This window comes from Bos indicus, chromosome 4, assembly GCF_029378745.1.
Source record: "Bos indicus isolate NIAB-ARS_2022 breed Sahiwal x Tharparkar chromosome 4, NIAB-ARS_B.indTharparkar_mat_pri_1.0, whole genome shotgun sequence".
In the NCBI taxonomy this organism is placed as follows: Eukaryota; Metazoa; Chordata; class Mammalia; order Artiodactyla; family Bovidae; genus Bos; species Bos indicus.
The window spans coordinates 45507365-45527362 of NC_091763.1; the positions used below are offsets into that span (position 1 = coordinate 45507365).

Below are 19998 nucleotides of genomic sequence, written 5' to 3' on the forward strand. Positions count from 1 at the left end.
GACTGAGCGACGCTGCAGCTGCCTTATGCAGGATATTCTTTCCCTCTCTCCCTCTCCTTCTGCTTGCGTCTTTTTTCTTCCCTCCCCATTCTCTTTTCTGTTATGTCTGTCTCTCTCCCTGCTCCTTCTCTTTCCTCTGTCTTTGCTTCATTCACTCTTCCCACCCTGCTTCTCCTCCATCAATTCAGTTCAGTTCAGTAGCTCAGTCGTGTCCGATTCTTTGTGACCCCATGAACTGCAGCACTCCAGGCCCCCTGTCCATCACCATCGCCCGGAGTTCACTCAGACTCATGTCCATCGAGTCAGTGATGCCATCCAGCCATCTCATCCTCTGTCATCCCCTTCTCCTCCTGCCTCCAATCTTTCCCAGCATCAGGGTCTTTTCCAATGAGTCAGCTCTTCTCATGAGGTGGCCAAAGTATTGGAGTTTCAGCTTCAATATCAGTCCTTCCAATGAACACTCAGGACTAATATCCTTTAGGACGGACTGGTTGGATATCCTTGCAGTCCAAGGGACTCTCAAGAGTCTTCTCCAACACCACAGTTCAAAAGCATCAATTCTTCGGTGTTCAGCTTTCTTTATAGTCCAACTCACATCCATACATGACCACTGGAAAAACCATAGCCTTGACTAGATGGACCTTTGTTGGCAAAGTAATGTCTCTGCTTTTGAATATGCTGTCTAGGTTGGTTACAACTTTCCTTCCAAGGAGTAAGCGTCTTTTAATTTCATGGCTACAATCACCATCTGCAGTGATTTTGGAGCCCAGAAAAATAAAGTCAGCCACTGTTTCCACTGTTTCCCCATCTATTTGCCATGAAGTGATGGGACCGGATGCCATGATCTTCGTTTTCTGAATGTTGAGCGTTAAGCCAACTTTTTCACTGTCCTCTTTCACTTTCATCAAGAGGCTCTTTAGTTCCTCTTCACTATCTGCCACAAGGGTGGTGTCATCTGCATACCTGAGGTGACTGATATTTCTCCCGGCAATCTTGATTCCAGCTTGTGCTTTTTCCAGCCCAGCCTTTCTCATGATCTTAAAACTAGATGATGATGATGATACTGATGATATTAATGATGGTAACAGCAACATTGCCCTACATTTTGTATCACTTTACAAATTACAAAACATTTCCACATAATGATTTGTCACCCTCTCAAGTAAGTAAAGCCAGTATTTTAAACTCCAGTGAATAAACAGATAAAGGATTAAAAGAAGTTCACATTACTGTTTATCTAGGTTAGGAGTTTTCATAGACAATATCTCTTTTTTTGTTGTTATCAAAATAACCTTATGGCTACAAGCCCACTTGAGTACACTGGATATCCCTAGGCTGTTGTTCCATCTCCAGTTCTAACTGTTGCTTCCTGACCTGCATACAGATTTCTCAGGTGTAGGTCAGGTGGTCTGGGATTCCCATCTCTTTAAGAATTTTCCACAGTTTGTTGTGATCCACACAGTCAAAGGCTTTGGCATAGTCAATAAAGCAGAAGTATATGTTTTCTGGAACTCTCTTGCTTTTTCAATGATCCAGTGGATGTTGGCAATTTGATCTCTGATTTCTCTGCCTTTTCTAAATACAGCTTGAACATCTGGAAGTTCATGGTTCACGTACTGTTGAAGCCTGACTTGGAGAATTTTGAGCATTACTTCACTAGCATGTGAGATGAGTGCAATTGTGCGGTAGTTTGAACATTCTTTGGCATTGCCTTTCTTTGGAATTGGAATGAAAACTGACCTTTTCCAGTCCTGTGGCCACTGCTGAGTTTTCCAAATTTGCTAGCATACTCAGTGCCGCACTTTCACAGCATCATCTTTCAGGATTTGAAATAGCTCAACTGGAATTCCATCACTTCCACTACTTTGTTCATAGGGATGCTTCCTAAGGTCCACTTGACTTCACATTCCAGCATGTCTGGCTCTAGGTGAGTGATCACACCATCGTGATTATCTGAGTCATGAAGAATTCTTTTGTACAGTTCTTCTGTGTATTCTTCCACCTCTTCTTAATATCTTCTGCTTCTGTTAGGTCTATACCATTTCTTTCCTTTATTGTGCCCATCTCTGCATTAAATCTTCCCTTGGTATCTCTAATTTTCTTGAAGAGATCTCTAGTCTTTCCCATTCTATTGCTTTCCCTTTTTTTCCAGCAAGATGTAAAATTAAGTTCTTGTTACCCCTTCCTGGTTCATATGCAATTTGTCTTCTTCCTCCATCCTTTCTTAATTTATTTTCTGAGTGCTGTAAAAGTGCCTCCTAAAAATGGAAGAAAATTGACCTTTCCAAATATTGGTAAAAACATTCAGAGAGTTCAATAAAACACCTACATACAAAATATATAAAATTCAATAGCGTTCCTATATACTAGAAATGGTCAATTAGATGTACTGTAAAAGATCACTTGCACTATAGAATAAAATACTTAAAAACTAGTGGTTAAAAAACGAGAATTAGTAGAAGGAAAATGTTCTATTCAAGGAATGGTAGTGAGGAAACTGACAGAACACATAGAAAAACATTATATCAGTACCATACTTCCCAGACATGAAAGAAGTCCAACTGATTTGAGGATTAAATGCAAAAACAAAATGACTAAGAGAGAATATAAGAATGTTTTCATAATATGAGAGTTCAGGATGCTTTTTGTATGCATGACACTAAAGGACAAAATCATACAATACTGATTGCAGCTAACATTTACCAGCTTATTATATACCAAATACATCTCACTATGTCATGTCACAATGTAAGTCTTCCTTTTACATATAATGAAATGGGACTTAGAGATGTTAAGTAACTGTCACAGCAGTGTATACAGTCCACCTTCATTATTCACAGATTCCATGTTTGTTAATTCACCTGTTCTCTAAAATATACTTGTAACTCCAAAAGCAATACTCATGGCACTTTCACAGTCATTCACATGCACAGAGTGGCAAAAAATTTGAGTCACCTAAGATGCACAGTCCCAGTTGAATAAGGCAAGTGTCTGACTTTTTATTTCAACTCCCATACTGTAAACAAGTATCCTTTTCAAGTTCTATTTAGCCTCATTTTCACATTTTTGTGCTTTTTGTTGGTGATTTCACTGCTGAAAATGCAGACCCCTCCCCCAACTCCCCACACACAGTGCTGGAGTGCTGTCTAGTGCTCCTAAGAGCAAGAAGGCTGTGATGCATCTAATAGAGAAAATACATTTATGTGTGAATTATAGTACTGCTGGCCATGAGTTCAATGTTAATGAATCAGCAATGTGTATTCAATAAGGTGTCTTTAAACAGAAACACACATAAAACATGTATTGATCTGTTATGAAAATGTGACCAGAGGCTCACAGGAATCTAACTCTATATTTCTTCTAGGAACCACAGTTCAGTATTTAATTCAGTGTTCCCAGAGATATTATAGAATAAAACCATCACATATAATGAGAATCAACTATTAAAACAAAGTAGCAGAGTCAGGACTACAATTCAGGTATGTCTGATTCTAGAGATCACACCACTAACAACTGTCATTCCTCTCTGAAAAGAGAAGACAACAGATTGGTTTGACTACATAAAAATCAAAAGATAAAGAACAAATTGGGGAAAAATACTTGTAACATTTATTACAAAGGATGACTAACATTAATAAAGACTTCTTCAAACCAATATGAAAAAGGGGAACTTTAAAATAGAAAAATGAGTAAAGGATCTAACAGATACACACAAAGGATCACATATACATCAGTTATGAGGCATACAAAAGTCTTCTACCCCTCTAATAATCAAAGAAGCAAAAATAAAATAATTTAAAAATACTCTTTTTCAAACCAATAGTTTAGTGAATACTAAAAATAACTGTATCACTGAGTACTGAGGTGTGTGTGTGTGTGTGTGTGTGTGTGTGTGTGCAGATAAGTTGCTGGACAATGTGTAAACTAATATAATCTTTTTGGAGAACAATTTGACAGTAGGTGTTAGTATTTTAGTGTTCTTAATATATTTTGAAGCAAAAATATGTTTTAGTTATTTACACTGTGAGAATATTTGCACATCAGTGAGTGATAAACATGAATTAAAAAAAGACTTTTGCAATTTTGTATTTATTATCCCAAACTTGAGTACAATATTAGAGGGAATTAAAAACAGCTGCTGTTGTTGTTCAGTCTCTGTCATGTACAAATCTGTGCAATCCCACTGACTATAGCATGCCAGGCTTCCCTGTCCTTCACTATCTCCCTGAGTTTGCTCAAACTCATGTCCATTGAGTTGGTGATGCCATCCAACCATCTCATCCTCTGTCACCCCATTCTCCTTCTACCCTCTATTTTTCCAAGCATCAGGGTTCTTTTCCAATGAGTTAGCTCTTCACATCAGGTGGCCAAAGTATTAGTGTTTCCATTTCAGCATCAGTCCTTCCAATGAACATTCACAGTTGATTTCCTTTAGGATTGACTGGTTTGATCTCCCTGCTGTCCAAGGGACTCTGAAGAGTCTTTTCCAGCTGACCCTTCTACAGTTGACCCTTGAACAACAAGGGGTTGGGGCACCTACTTCCTACTCAGTTGAAAATCCACACATAACTTTATACTTGGTCTGCTATATCCATGGTTCTGTATCTGTAGATTCAACCAGCCTCAGAACACATGGTACAGCAGTACATACTATACTTATTGAAAAAAATCCTCATATAAGTAACCCACGCAGTTTAAAGTCATGCTATATGTCAACATGTCAACTGTATGTTTGTATATATCCATACAATGTAATACTATGTAGTCACTAAACAAAGATGAAGCTCTGTAATTATTGCATGATACTGAAAATATAAGCTGAGTGAAAAAAGCCAACTGGTAGGTATAATTTGATCCCATTTCTGTCTGAATATACACATCCAGGCAAAACATATGACTGCTTATCAGCAAGAGATTAGATTTAGAGATACTTTCCTCTCTCATGACACAAGGATTCAGTCCTGAGGACCATCTCAAAAAAAAAAACAAAACAGAATTTCACTGGTTCACATAACTTAATTTGCTAAATTTTCCCACGGAGTATTGCCTAGAATTACAGGGCAAAGAGGTGTGGTATTATCTCCCCGAAATGCACTGACAGGACTGAATGCAGGTGAAGTATAGGAAGATTCCATGTCACAACTGCTGGCAGCAGTCACCTGATTTCTGTTTAGAACAGAGGGGGCAGTCATCCACTATGGATTCCTGAAGTTTAACACCACTAGATTTAGTGAGAAAGAGGCCCATTATAAGCTACAGCACCACTGTCAGACAGAAGCGTACCCCCACAAAAAAAGAGAAAATGAAGTCTGAGAGTAACAGAAGTAGCTTGAGAGCTAAATTAGAAAGAACAAGAAACCTACACACTTTGCATTTCATATGTGGGCACTTCTGCTTTATTAACATTTCCTTGATAAAAAAGAAGGTAGATACTTCATACACTGCTAATGTACATAGGCATAAGATAATATATATATATGTGATACAAGACTGGATAGAAATGCTTTTGATTGGCACTCAAAAAAGGTACCATCAGCAAAAGAGTAATTCCTGATGTCAGCAATTTCTTGATCCCATGATCTCATAGTTGACAATATTAGAATACCAAAAAGAATTCTGTGCAGGAAAGTAAGCTAAATCCTGCTGAAAAAAAGCAAAGATTCCCTGAAAGGCTTAAGTAAAGGCACCTGACATTTGCATGCCACAACTATGGTCAGTAGCAATAATTCAATACACATAGTATATGGGACAGCTTTTTCAAAAGCATTTTTAATAGTGGCTAAGACAAACTAGGTAATGGCAGAATGTTACTGTATCAACACAGAGTCCTTTGTGGTTCTGAGGGATCCACTTGTCCCACAACAAAAGAAACATAAACAAATGAAATCAATGCACTAACAATGCATAGAGTTATGATAATCCATAATTTAAAATAGGATAGGGAAAATATTTATGTAAATATTTATCTTGTCTCTGAGTAGGAAAAGACTCCCCAAGCACAAAAGCAATATAAGAGAACAAAAGAAACAAAAATATATCTGTTTTCATAAATTTACTAACATAATCTACAAATAAAAATTCATGACAAAAATGAAAATAAAACCACAACCAGGGGGGAGGGGGAGAAGAATTGTGCCAAATTTAGAAAGATGTATAAAAATATTCACCATAGTGTTTAGAACACTGAAAACAAAATGAAAATGACAAAAATGTCAAACATTTATAAATTTATTAATTATGTATAGCCATTCAATAAAGTATTATGCCTGTCTTAGAATTATATATATTTTGAAAAATATCAATAAAGTGAGCACATAACACTAAGAGAAAAGAGATTATAAATCCTGTTTCCGTCAGTATAGATCTGTTTACTCACAGGAAAAAGTGTCAGCAAGTGCATGATAACACTAATGCCTAACATTATTTTCTGTGCCAGGCATTGTGCTGCTCTTTATATGTACTCTCTCATTGAAGTTTCACAACAAACCCATGAGCCGGGTATTATCATCACTGCTATTTTTCAGAAGGGAAAACAGACACAGGGAGGTGAGATCACTTGCTCAAGGCCACAAAGCTTGAACGCACAAAGTCCAGAATGAACCAGTTCATGTGCCATCCACAACCATAAATTCCTAAAAGCTAAGTTTCTTCTGACTTCAAAGGATACTTTATAAAGTACCCACATATATCAGAAATAGAGTAGGGGAAAGAATCTTCAATCTTATCTATAAGAGGAAGCAATTCTCACTAACAACTCCTGGCAACATTCATGTTGAAATCCGTAATTCATGTTTGGAACCTCTGATGCTCTCAACTTACAAGGTATCAATAAATCAAATGTAATGAAGAGCCAGAATTCTCAGCTGTTGTTCCCTTCATATATTCATCACTGCCCAAATAGAGTTCTCTTCAAAGATTAAATCTTTTGAGAAAATTTTTGTTTCCTTTTTTTGTGTGTTTTCTTTAAGGTTCCTACATATCTGTTTGAGCACAAAGCCAAGCTATTTCGGTCTCTGTTCTTCCCATTATTTATTCCCATTCAGATGAAAATTTAAATGCAAACTATCTACCCATTCATCAAAATTGCTTCAAATTTATTTATGGTGCAGCACAGAGGAGCTTCTGGGAATAAGAGCTTCATAGTTTCTATTAATAATTGTAGTCACTAATTGCTATGAGAACTTTTTTGGATACGCTAACATATAGTTAAAGCAAAGCCAATCCAACAGACTACTATAAATAGAGTTGCATAGTCTCAGAAAAGTCATGAGAATGTTGCAAGTTTGGAGGGTGGGAAAGTAGAAACATGGTTTTTACATTTTTTAAAACATTGTTATCATGGATTCAAAAGGCCAAATTGTACTCACAAATCCATTTTTTATAAATTTTCCTCTTATTTTGAATATCATTTTCACATAACAATTTTAAAAAACAGGGTTCTCAAGTACTATTTTTGCTCATTAATTCATTATATCAAAATGTTTTACATGCTTGCTATAAGCTAGGCACTATCTTAGGCACAGGAAACAGAGCAGCAAACAAAAGAGACAAAAATCCCTGCCTTGGTGGAACTTAAAGGCATTATTCTTAGGGTTCCAGAAAGCAAACAAGGTAAAGAGTAAATTACATAGGTGATGATAACACCTATGAAGGAAAATAAAGCAGTCCAAGGGATATGGAATACTGGGGGGAGACTAAGCTTAAAGACTATAGACAGGGAGAAACTCAGTGAAAAGGGACGTTTGAAGACACACCTGAATCAGGAAGGGAGGGAGCACGGGGCCATCTGGGGAACAGCATGCTAGAAAGGGGAACAGACAGTGCCAAGGTTCTGAGACAGAACTGAGCCCTTCATGTGTTTGAAAAACAAAAAAGAAGCCCGCATAATTTCAGAGGAAAAGTAAGAGGAAAGTTAGTAAGATATGAGGTCAGAAAAGTTACAATGGGGCCAGGTGCTATGGGCCTTCAAGGCCATGCCAAGGATTTTCTTGAAGAAGGGGAACAACAAAAAGGATGGATAGAATTACAGAAGATTTTATCTTTCAAATTCAGACAATATTGTTGGGAAAACAGAGGCAGACCCAGAGCTGTTCCAGGCAACTTGGTGGATTGGATAGTTGTCCTAGGTGTGGAGCAGAGGGTTGGTTTGAACCAAATCACTCTGGCCGCTGTGTTAAGACTAGAATGAAGGTGACAAGCATTGAAGCAGGAGAAGTGATCAGCAGCCTGCTGTAATCCAGGTGTGAGGGGGTGGTGGCCATGGCAGATTCTGGGTGTGTATTAACGTAAAGCTACCTGGACTTGGGACCAGACGTGGAATGTTAGGGAAAGAACAGTTTGGGGACTGAACAACTATAATGACTCAGTTGGCAAAAAACGAGATGAGGAGACTCGAGGAGGAGCTACTCTGGGAGTGGCAGGGTTAGGGGAAATAAGAAGCTCATTTAGGGGTATATTAAGTTTGAGATACCAGTAGACATCCAAGTAGAGATACTGACTGAGGTGTAAAAGTGAGGAATTCAGGAAGTCAGCAAAGAGTCACCAACATACAGGTGGCACTTAAAGCATCATAATGGATGGCATCCTTGGGGAGATAGGGCAGACGAAAAAGAGAAAAGGAGAAAGGACAGAGCCCTGGGTACCCCAACACGACAGAGCGAAGGAGGAGAAGAATAAAGGGCAAAAGAAGACCAAGACATTTTGACATTCTTCCCAGTGAATATCGGGATGGTTTGTCTATGGCAATGCATGAAGGCAGAGGCATGTACTCATTAATTTATCTTCAATATTCCCTTAGAGATCACTGAATCTAAGATCCCTCAGGGACTGAGGTAGAGAGAAAAGTGCATACATCTCAGGGAATCTGGGTTTCTTGCACAAGGATAGGCAGTCCGCATTGCAGTGTGCAGCTTAGAAAAGAGAATCAGACACTTTTATAAGAACACAAAAGCATGGTAAGTCACTTTTAGGTTGGATCTATATCCATAATAAAAAGATAATTCGCCCTTTGACACGTGCCCTCAAAACATCGCTTAAAATCTTCACACATAATGAAGAATGCAATAGGACCCCAGAGAACACTGCTTCTCCATATGACCTGTGTGTCAATACTTCCTTTCCCAGAGGTCATTTTACACTTTTTTTCTCCCCTTAACCATGTATCGTGACTATTGTGGCACTCGTCTGTTGTTTCTGCCTGCCTTACACTCATTTCTCCTTCTTTGGGGTAACAGAACCTGAATTTTCCTTCAGAAAGAGATATCCCTCTGATCTTAAAGTCCATCTCAGTGGGATGGCCATAGCTTGGTCCCAGGAATTAGAATTCATTGACAACAAGAAAGCAAAGGAGTTGGAGAGGTTTCATCCAAGCTGTGGGGCCAGAAAAGCCTGAAAATGGGGGTGAGGGGTGGATAAAGTCTTTAAAAAGTCAGAAAATCATGATTCTTACACCATGATTCCTTTAGCAGTTGATTCCCTGTTCCATGATACTCTATCATCATTTCTAAGTCTAATATCTGGATTTTCCTTCCATTCTAAACCACTTCCTATTAATGAATTCCTTTAGCCCACATTAGCCACAACCAGTTTCTGTGGCTGGCAGCCACGGTACTCTGGCACACCTGCCCTTCTCCAACCTGTACAACTCTGTGGTAGCTAATAATAAAACTTATAAATCTTCACATGGGTCCATGTCACAACATAAGTAAAAATAAAGGTTTAGAGGCTATTGTAACCAAAACAAAAGCTTAAGAAATTGTTTTACTTGGTAATATTTCAATAGCCAACCTAAATTTCAATATAAATCTTTTACTGACAATACTTTTAAGAAACATTCTTCTTATTCACTGGAAATATCTGTCTTTAATTAACCAAAGTAATGAACTTTATTTTTTACCAGTTGTTTCTATAAGATGACAACCAAGCCTGTACCTCGCTCAAGATTTCCTGCTCTTTCATGTTTGCGAAGCTTCCATGTTTTTCATTATATTGTAGAAATATATGGGAACCCCTGGCATAGCTGAGACAGGACAAACTTGTCTAGATGTGCAAAAGTCACTCAGCAATGTGGGTCAAATCAATTAAGTATTATTTTAACAATTGTGAAGAGCTTGATCTCCAGAGCATTTGCATTTTACTTCAACGGATACAGATAGGTATCCCTTGGGTACTCATTAGTGATACCAATCTTGAATTTTAATTTATTGTAGTTTTCTGTATGTTTAAAATGCTTCACAATTCATTTGGAATTGAAGTGTCTGCCTCTTTGAGACAAATATTCACAGTTTAATACCTGTATCAGGTCAGGTCACCCAGTAACTAGCCTCTGGGCTTCCTACACCACCCTGGAGGCTCACGGATCTGCCATTAGAGCTACAACTCGGCACAGCTCACTGGTGAATGCTAAACAGAGAGATGATCTGCTCTGTCCTGCCTGAGGAAAGAAATGATCTCTATGTGGACCTTCTCTACACTTTTTGATAATAGCTTTATAAGGCTACTGTCCTTTTGTTAATGTCCAATGAAGCACATTTTTCTCCCCTAGTGAAAGCATAAGCCTTCCTCCCTTCAGGCCCTCTGTGGGTTTGACACAGGAAGCTCCCAGCCTGAATCTGTCCTCCACCATCTGATTTAGCTTCCACCAGGGGTCAGTGGCTCTCCATTCAGATCTGATGACAAACTTTAGGATAAATTACAATGGTGACAATTCAGGAAACACTGGTTCAGTTCAGCTGAGTTCAGTTCAGAGGCTCAGTCATGTCCAACTCTTTGCAACCCCATGAACTGCAGCACGCCAGGCCTGTCTGTCCATCACCAACTCCCGGAGTTCACTCCCAACTCACGTCCATCAAGTTGGTGATGCCATCCAGCCATCTCATCCTCTGTCGTCCCCTTCTCCTCCTGCCCCCAATCCCTCCCAGCATCAGAGTCTTTTCCAATGAGTCAACTTTTCGCGTGAGGTGGCCAAAATACTGGAGTTTCAGCTTTAGCATCATTCCTTCCAAAGAAATCCCAGGGCTGATCTCCTTCAGAATGGACTGGTTGGATCTCCTTGCAGTCCAAGGGACTCTCAACAGTCTTCTCCAACACCACAGTTCAAAAGCATCAATTCTTCGGAAACACTGGTATTACTACCATAATTCATGTGTCACCTCACCTGGTTGCCACCAAACCTCCAACTGACTTCTGCCCTCCTTGGTAGAAGGTGAATTAATTTGGGGACAAGGGCAGGAGATGATGCTTAGCCCTTTTCCTCCTCATTCAAATAAGCTCAATAGAAAGTGATATTTAAAAATCTGATTCACATCTGAAAAATAACCCTACAAAGGCAAGTATAAAGCAACTCGTTATTCCACTGGCGTCTCTATCACTGTGAGACAGTGATAGACAAGCAAGGTCAGACACTGTACAACACTCTGGACTGTCACCAGGACTTTCGCTGTGAAGCCCATTACTCAACTTCACAGGCTCTACCCACAGACTGGTAACACTTGAAGGAATTTCCTAAAGAAAGAAATATGTTACAAATAGATGCACTGCAATGAAAATCTTTTAAAATGTCTCTATATCTAAATTTACAGTTTTCCTCTTATATTCATGTCCTACTCAAGTTCTAACAGTAAGTCAGAGAAGAAATTCCCTATTTACTTGAAAATCTTCACTAAAATTACATTCATCAAAATGTTAATAAATTTCAGCAAAATTTGCGAATCACTTTCTCATATTTCTATTCATGATGATAGTTTAAAGGCATGTTAACTCTTTTAAGTCAACAGTAAACTAAATGTTATCTTTGCTTTGTGCTTTGTCTGGAAGGTGATTCTAGTCAAGGAATATTTAGGACTATAAAATCCTGGTCTTGTTTGGCATGGATATAATCTTTGTGGTTTTCATTTTGTAGTCTTTAAATAACAAAATTAGCTTTCACTTTTCCTTATTTTCCCTCTGTTAAAATGTCTTTTGTAATGTTTTATTATTATCTCTTTCTTGAAATAATTCTCATTTCTAAAAATAAATGCATAGTAGATAAAAATATGGGTTCTGAAGCAAGACGGACTGAGCACTCTTGCATGACAGTTTCATGATCTTGGGCAAAAAACACTTATTTTTCTGTGACTTAGATTTTATCTCCAGAAAAGGAGGATAGCAATACCCACCTCATGAGGTTCTTGTGAAAATTACATGAATTAATATTTAACATAAAGCATATAGATCAGTACTTGACACATACTAAGGGCTTCTTTAGGGCTTGCTATTGTTAATGTTGTTGTTATTAATTTATTCCCAAGTTCCTGAGTTACCTTTCTAAAAATTTTTTGATAGTATCAGTGCCTGGAATGGGAATATGAACTCATCTTTCAAAAAAAAAAAGGCCTACAACCAACTAATTTCCTTATATTCCTCTATCACAAACACTGGACATGTAACATTTTTTGCAGGATGAGGTTACAGGAAATGTTTACACGAAAAAAAAGGAAGTAAGAAAAGATCTGCAACTATGATCATAGGATATTTCAACATTCATAACAAAGGTGGCCTAAACAAGAAGATTCTATGTTCCTAAAGGTAAGGCTGAGATGCCTGTTTCCTCTGTCAATATGCAGCAAGCAAGAGAGAAATGACAATACTGGATTTGGTCCTAGAGGCTGAGCCAGACATAACAAACAAGGTTAAGGTTGGGGCAGAGCTCATGTTCACAATCATGTCACACATCTAAGTATTTTAAGTGTCAACAGGATTTACATATGGTGATACTGCATTTTAGACAAATAGGACTGACAGGAAATAAAGTTTATAAACAAACTCACCAGCATAAATCATCAGTTACAAGAAACTCCAGTAATTAAAGGTAGGGCACAGGTTACCTTCTCAAAACATCAGTAAAAAGTTAGCATACAATGCACTCTTTTGCCACCTGCAGAAGTATTAATAGTACATCTTGAGGGAAACTCTGAAAATGTATCATCAAAAGTGTCTTACTAAATATCGTAGTTCCATCAATGTGACCAAAAGCAATTCTATGGGAGAACCGGAGCACTTCAGAGCTCAATACAAGAATTGGGACAAATCTAAAAGAGAATGCAAAATGGATCATTTATGTGTTTAGAAAAAATAATTAGAATTACACAGGTGCAAATAACAAGAACTTGATTGATTTCTCTTAAGATACAAGAAGTCCATAAGAGGTATTCCAGGGCTGATACAGCTGTTCAGGTATAAACTTTGACTGCATAAAGCATTTTCTAGTAAAGGGATGGTCTCTATCATCACCTCAGTCACCTCAAGTTATTTCCTTCAGTTCCTGCTGAACTCCTCGTCCACCACCATTATCTTGCTCAGTAGTGCCTGGCTCTTTATGACCCCATGGATTGTACCCCACCAGGCTCCTCTGTCCATGGAATTTTTCAGGCAAGAATACTGTTGTAGCATGTAGGATCTCGTTTCTGACTACAGATCCAACCAAGGGTTTCCCTGCATTGGGAGTATGGAGTCTTGAGTCACTTGACCAGTACGAAAGTCCCTAAAATAGGTTTTAATGAAGAAAGACTGTGGAACTTACCCCAGAGCAACACACCTCCCTTTTTGACACCCAATCTAGTGTTCATGCCAAGGTCTCTACCCTCTTTATAACCTGTTAAGTGCCAGGTACCCTGAAAGGTGGCATCACTATTTCATAGCTATACAATTGTTAGGAGTCTTAGCAAAGAGACTAGAAAGTAAAGGATATAACTTGAGGTGACTGAGGTGATGATAGAAACAGTCCATCCCTTTATTAGAAAAGTCTTTATGAACTCAAGCATTCAAGACATCAAATCAACCTACCTTTTAGAGTTAAGCTAATTCAGTGTGCATTTTCCTAAACTGTACCTCTTCCTCATGGTGTGTGTGTATATATATATTTATATACATATGCTTCCATACACAGACTTCTGATTCTGCAGTTTGACTCCATAGCTGACAGTGGGGAAAGTAGCTAACTCAGAATTAAACAGCTACTGGCTTGAAAGTTCTTCTGAGAGATTTTACAGTGTAGAAGCAAGAACCTTACTTTCCTATTAGGAATAACTATCCTATGATTTTTAAAAAGGGCAAGTGCATGTCACAGAAAGATGAAGCTATTTTTTTGAGAGAAATACAGGAGCCAACTCATCCACTTTTATTATTATAAATATCCAATGAATAAAATACATGGTAATTACACACTATCTGTATATATACTAATATTTTTCATGCTAAAGAGGAGAGAAAAAAGGTTGAGATAGTGACAGTAAATCTGAAAGGAAGAAAGAGAAAGAATTAAAGGAGCAAAGTAATCAAGTTTTGAAGCAGGAAAGAAGAAGGAAGAGGAGAGGGAAGACAAGGCCCTGTGATGTGAGGGGAAAGAGCAAAAGAAAAAAGAAAATGAAAAAAAAAATAGGAGGAGGAAGACAGGGGACATGGGAGAAAACACGTGAGATACAGGTGGAAGGAGACAGGGTCAGAGCAGGAAAGGCAGAGAATGATGATTCTGAGGCGAGCATAGCACTTATTGGTAAACCACTATCACTCCTTCTTCATGTCCCTTGGTATGCGGGCAACAGCATCCATCAGTAACCAGGGCTATTTGAAACACTCATGAGTTCGCATACAGTTTCAAAGAGTCCTTTAATCAATAAAATTTAATTTGTTTCCCAAACAAAGTTTTATGTTTCTAAAGAAAGCTAAATTAGCATTGAGAGATAACCTAGGTTTTCAATGTTTACTTGGGAACCTCATAATTCCTATAACTATCTCTTTGTGGCATTCAAAAGCTATCTAATTACATTTTTTTAATAATTAGAGCTGCCTTAAGCCATAAATCAACATCTGTACATTTGTAGTGATCCTTCTGCTGCTGCTGCTGCTGCTGCTGCTGCTGCTAAGTCGCTTCAGTCATGTCTGACTCTGTGTGACCCCATAGATGGCAGCCCACGAGGCTCCCCCGTCCCTGGGATTCTCCAGGCAAGAACACTGGAGTGGGTTGCCATTTACACACCCCAAATCCAGCTGCTACCCTTCGCTCCTACAGGACATCAAATAAAAAGGAAAAATATGAGTAGTTTTAGAGAAGCACATGTTAGAAATAATTGGTTAACCCATAGGCACAGCATTCAACCCTTCAGAAGCTCTGCCTTCAATGAGATGGGCATGGCAGGTGACCATGGCAAAAATTACTCTCTAAGCTAAACAAGAGACACCAAAGTGAGATCACCTCACGTGGAATTTCCTGAGAGCCAAGAGTATTTTTTTTTTTTAAATATACCATTCTTGTGTTTGAACAGTCATTAAGAAATCTTCATATCTGAAAATTCAGTTCCAATTTCTGAAAATGTGTTAATATTTCTTTAAGTTTAATAAGATTGATACAGCTTTATTATTTTATAAATAACTTTAAAATCAGTGGGGTAGGAGAGGGGTGGATTAATCACCCAAGTTATCATTGAAGCCAAAACATTTAGATAAATGAATTTTCTTTATCATACGTGTGTTTTGTCATCACCCAATCATAGTTCAAAGCACTTCTTTGCACACTGAATCTACCCATTCTAACTAAAAGCACTGAGTATAGGGTTATCTATTTTTTTCTATTTTTATATCACATAAAGAATTTTTTAAAAGAAGAAAGAGCTTTATATTTTTGTGTGAGAATATATACAAGATTTTTTAATGCCAGTGTTTAAAAAGTACCAGTAACTCATTTATGCTTTTCCAGTGTAAAGGCTACCTGAAATATATTTCAAATATACATGCATTAGTGACTATTTGTGAACATTAAAGACACAATAAATAACTGTCAAGGTGTCATCTAAAGTCATTGGAAGAACAAGTATGGCTTAATATGCAATATATCCTATATAACTAATAATGTAAGATTTCCAGATCATCTATAGAGTTGACCAATTCCAGGCAGGGGAAAAATAAATCAAAGATAAGTTCTAGATATTATCTTTTGAATGAAACTAATTTATGGAAAAAAATGTGAAAACACCTATGATTTTTTAAAGGTGAAAAGACAAATTTATTGGAATAAGATGGTTCTATAAAAATACATGATTACAATGATACAACTTTTATTCTTTACCATTTTTGATGAAAACAAAAATAATAGTTTAAAATAAAGATTCATAAAAATTAGAGGAAAATATTCTAATTAAATAATTTCTAGTAATGTAGTGCTATGACTGAAGTAAGAACATCTGCCTAAATTAGATGTTTTCAATTATGATTCTAAAGGCCTAATTTTTTGAAACTCACACAGGGAATATATATTAAATCAATGTTTATATGATTTAAGAAACAATCTGAACCACATCAGTAACATATATTTGAAATAAGTTGTAGAGTACGAGATGAAATATCAGACAAGTAGAGGAAAATGCTTTAAAATATTCAGTTTTCATAGTTATATACAAGCAGGACACAGATGTAGTTCACTTATAAATTGCATCTGACAAATGATTCTGAGTTTAAATATGCTGATTCCAGAGTGAGAGACATATAAAGAACAAATATCTACTCACCCAATCAATAACCCAGTTACCTTAGCAATAGCAGGTTGCTATTAATTCAAATAATTGCTAATTCAAATAACTGCAATATTAATTCAAATAATTATTTAATTCAAATTAAAAAAAAATCATTCCCTTGAAAGAAATTTAATCTGGAGTATATTACCAAAAATTGTATCTGACATACACATCATTCTAGTACTTGAAGTCATTATATTGCACTGCCTTTGAATGGTGATTTTTAAATGGCAACCAGTTGATTCCAGAACACATTTAATATAATACCAATAATGGTTCCAACAAAATACCCTAAATACTTTATTCTGATTTTACCTTTTTTACGTAAACATTCTGTTTTAGCAGTTGAAGTTTGTTTTCCCACACACTCCACAATATGATTAAATAAATAATAGAATGAAAATGTAGGACAGAAGAACTATCAGTAGTGATACCAAATTTACAAAATATAATCAAATCCCCTTTATAAAGCATTATGCTTTATTACCTATTCAGTTCTGCTTAAAACAGATACTTTTCCTCTATCAATATTTTAGAGCATATTTTTCACTGTATTGGAACATTTCCCCCACCTTATGCCACTGTAATAATGGGTATTCTAGTCTTTTTAGAAATTTAGAGAAATTGTCTCATATCTGAATTGTCTCATGGAAGCTCAGGCACTTTTCACAGACTCATTTACTTAGGCTTTCACAGATAATGTGTTTTTTTTTTCTCTTATATCTGACCTCTCCCTTCTGATGACTGAATAAAGCCCATCCTGTGAGTTGGCATTTTCTTATTACAGGATGTCAGGTTTATCCAAATCTTTCTAGTTCAAAATATACTATCTGTCTGTTCAATGATGTCCAAATTCTTTTAAACAAAAAGGGAAAAACCTCTTTCCACAGTTGTAATTAAGACTGTGGGAGAATAAAACATTGACAAGTCACATTCACTACAAATTGGTTTAAACAAAAGCCTAAGGAGTCAGGGTGAAGAAGAGGGATTATCAGGGGAAAGAAAAGGTGCAGACATCAACTCAATCTTTGCTTGTTTCACAATCATGACCTGGTCCTTAGGAGAAGGAGCAGTGAATTGCCAGGTGTGGCTTAGGAAGAGAATGGCTACCTGACTGGACCATCTAGGTTTCCATTTCCTATTTTCCCATCATTTGCAATTTTCTACCAAAAAAAAAAGAAATTAAGGTATGGGCCTGGAAACCATGCTGTGGAAACTGACCATATTTGGAGATTTGTGCCAAAAAAGGAAATTCTAGGAAAAATTGCTCCGACCCTGAGACTTTCCTAATTCAACATGATATACATACACATAGACATATATTGCTAAATATACAACCATAACCTCTTACTGCCGAGTTTCTAAACTCATCATGCAGACACCACGGCTCATTGTGACTAACGATGCCCTTTCAAGAAAGTCACAGACAACAGATTTAAAAGATACAAGAAGCTGACAACAGAGGTACCAAGTGATCAAGTGATGAGAATTAGTAGAGCTTCCAAAACTGTGAACAGATGAATACACTACTTGATAGGAATATCTGACAATTCTGTTAGATACACAAATTTCAAATTCTTTGTATTGTATTTTTGTTGTGTTTTTTTTTTTTCCAGAAGATTTTCAACAAAAATCTTTAAACAAATACTACACATACAGAGACCCATAATATTGAACTCTGATATTTGCATCTCCATCTCTTATTCTGTCACAGACACAAGTCTCAGAGGGTAGCTGACACAGCCTGATCTCCAGTCATGTTCTGTGTTAGGTAGCACTATACACACTACCTCTGTCTCAATGCATTCTTTTAGGTAAAAAAGTAACAGTCATCAGCTGTACCCCAGAATCATTGCCTCAAATGCTGAGTTCAGTGTAAATCATAGATAAGATAGAGTTTTCCTGATATAACTGTTACATTTTAAAAATTTAAAAAATTAGAAATAAAGTCTGAAGCTAATATTTTGTATTTCTTAGTTTAAAAAAAAAATTGGCCAAATAACCTCCTAACCTAACTACAACAGTATATTAGGTTAAAATTTCTTACTATCAGTTCAATTCTTAAATAGATGTTACATAATTAATTTTAAACATTAATTTCCAAAAGTCTATAAAAAAAGGAGACATGTGTAAGCATCATTTCATTTTTAAACAGTTCTTCTACCTGTAGAAAATTTCACAAGGAAAAACTTACTGAAGGCCTATAGCTACAGCCAGTTTCAAAATCTAAATATTTGACAAAACAGGTAACAGGAATTTAAAATCCTACAAAAACCATTCACAAAGTTTAGAATGATTTGATCATCTTAAACTTACATGATAAAAGTTCTCTACCTTTTCTAGTGATGGAAGAGGTAGACATTGAGACTTTCCCACACAACGTGCAACTTGAAGTGTTACACTGCAATCTTACTCTCTATCATCTATTTCTTTTTAGACTTAGAATGTGATTATGGTCAGTCTTAGGTTGACTTACATTTGCTAGCTTCATAGCAAAAGCAAAGGCTATGTCATATTTTGGTATTTTTAACTTTTCTATGCTGGCACCTTACAAAGGATATGGAAACAGAGGGGGCAGAAATGAGGCTTTGTATTACCATAGGTCTTCTATCACAACCTGACAACCACATCTTTTAGCCCAGCCTTGACTCTCTACACCTTCACTAAGACTCACACCAAGTGACAGGTTCAATCCATTGGTCTTCGGGTGAGGTCTGAGTTGGCATCATATTGGCTGGTCCTTTTCCTTAAAAGATTCTCATGAACTCAGGAAAACATCAGACTGCTCTTGAGAGTAAGCACAATAAGTGCTTTAAAAGAGGGAACTAGTTACAGAAAATTAATATTCCAAAGTCTGAAATTCCACCAAATTAGACTTCTGCTTTACAGACAAGGCTGCCGCCATGCCACAAGAAAGCTGTAAAAGTACTATTTTTTTTTTAAAGTACTATTTTAAATCTCTAGTAAGCATTTAGATTAAATATTTTAAAGCGGATATGAAGGATTTTTTAAACTAGAAAACTTAAGATTTCTTATCATTTTTATATCCATGTTTATCTCAAATGCCAGCTGCTCCGTGGATTATCTCCTGCTATGCCAATAACTGTTAGCCCACAAAAAATGGAAACTGTAACATGAAATCACGAGACAACAGTTTCTATTTGGTTGGGTATCAGTATTTTTGCCTTTAGATTCTAATTAAATAGTGCCTGTTGCCGCTTAAAAGCGCCATGGAAGTGAAGAGAAATATTCAGAAGTTCCAGGAAATAATAGAAATAATAGAAAATAGACAATATCTTATTTTCCCACATACTCCATTTACTAGCTTAAAACATCAAAAATGCATGCACTACACAACATTCTATTGCTTGCAGCTAAATTGTACCTCTTCAATCATGTTTAATTTTGATGAAGGGCTCCATAATGATCCTTTTTCAAAAGGTATCTTTAAATT

At 36.8% G+C, this 19998-nt stretch overlaps 1 protein-coding gene across 1 annotated transcript in view; it reads right to left on the reverse strand.

Moving 5' to 3' along the window:
- Positions 1 to 19998, reverse strand: part of RELN (reelin) — a 558072-nt gene that overhangs the window by 536835 nt on the left and 1239 nt on the right. The window lies entirely within an intron of this gene.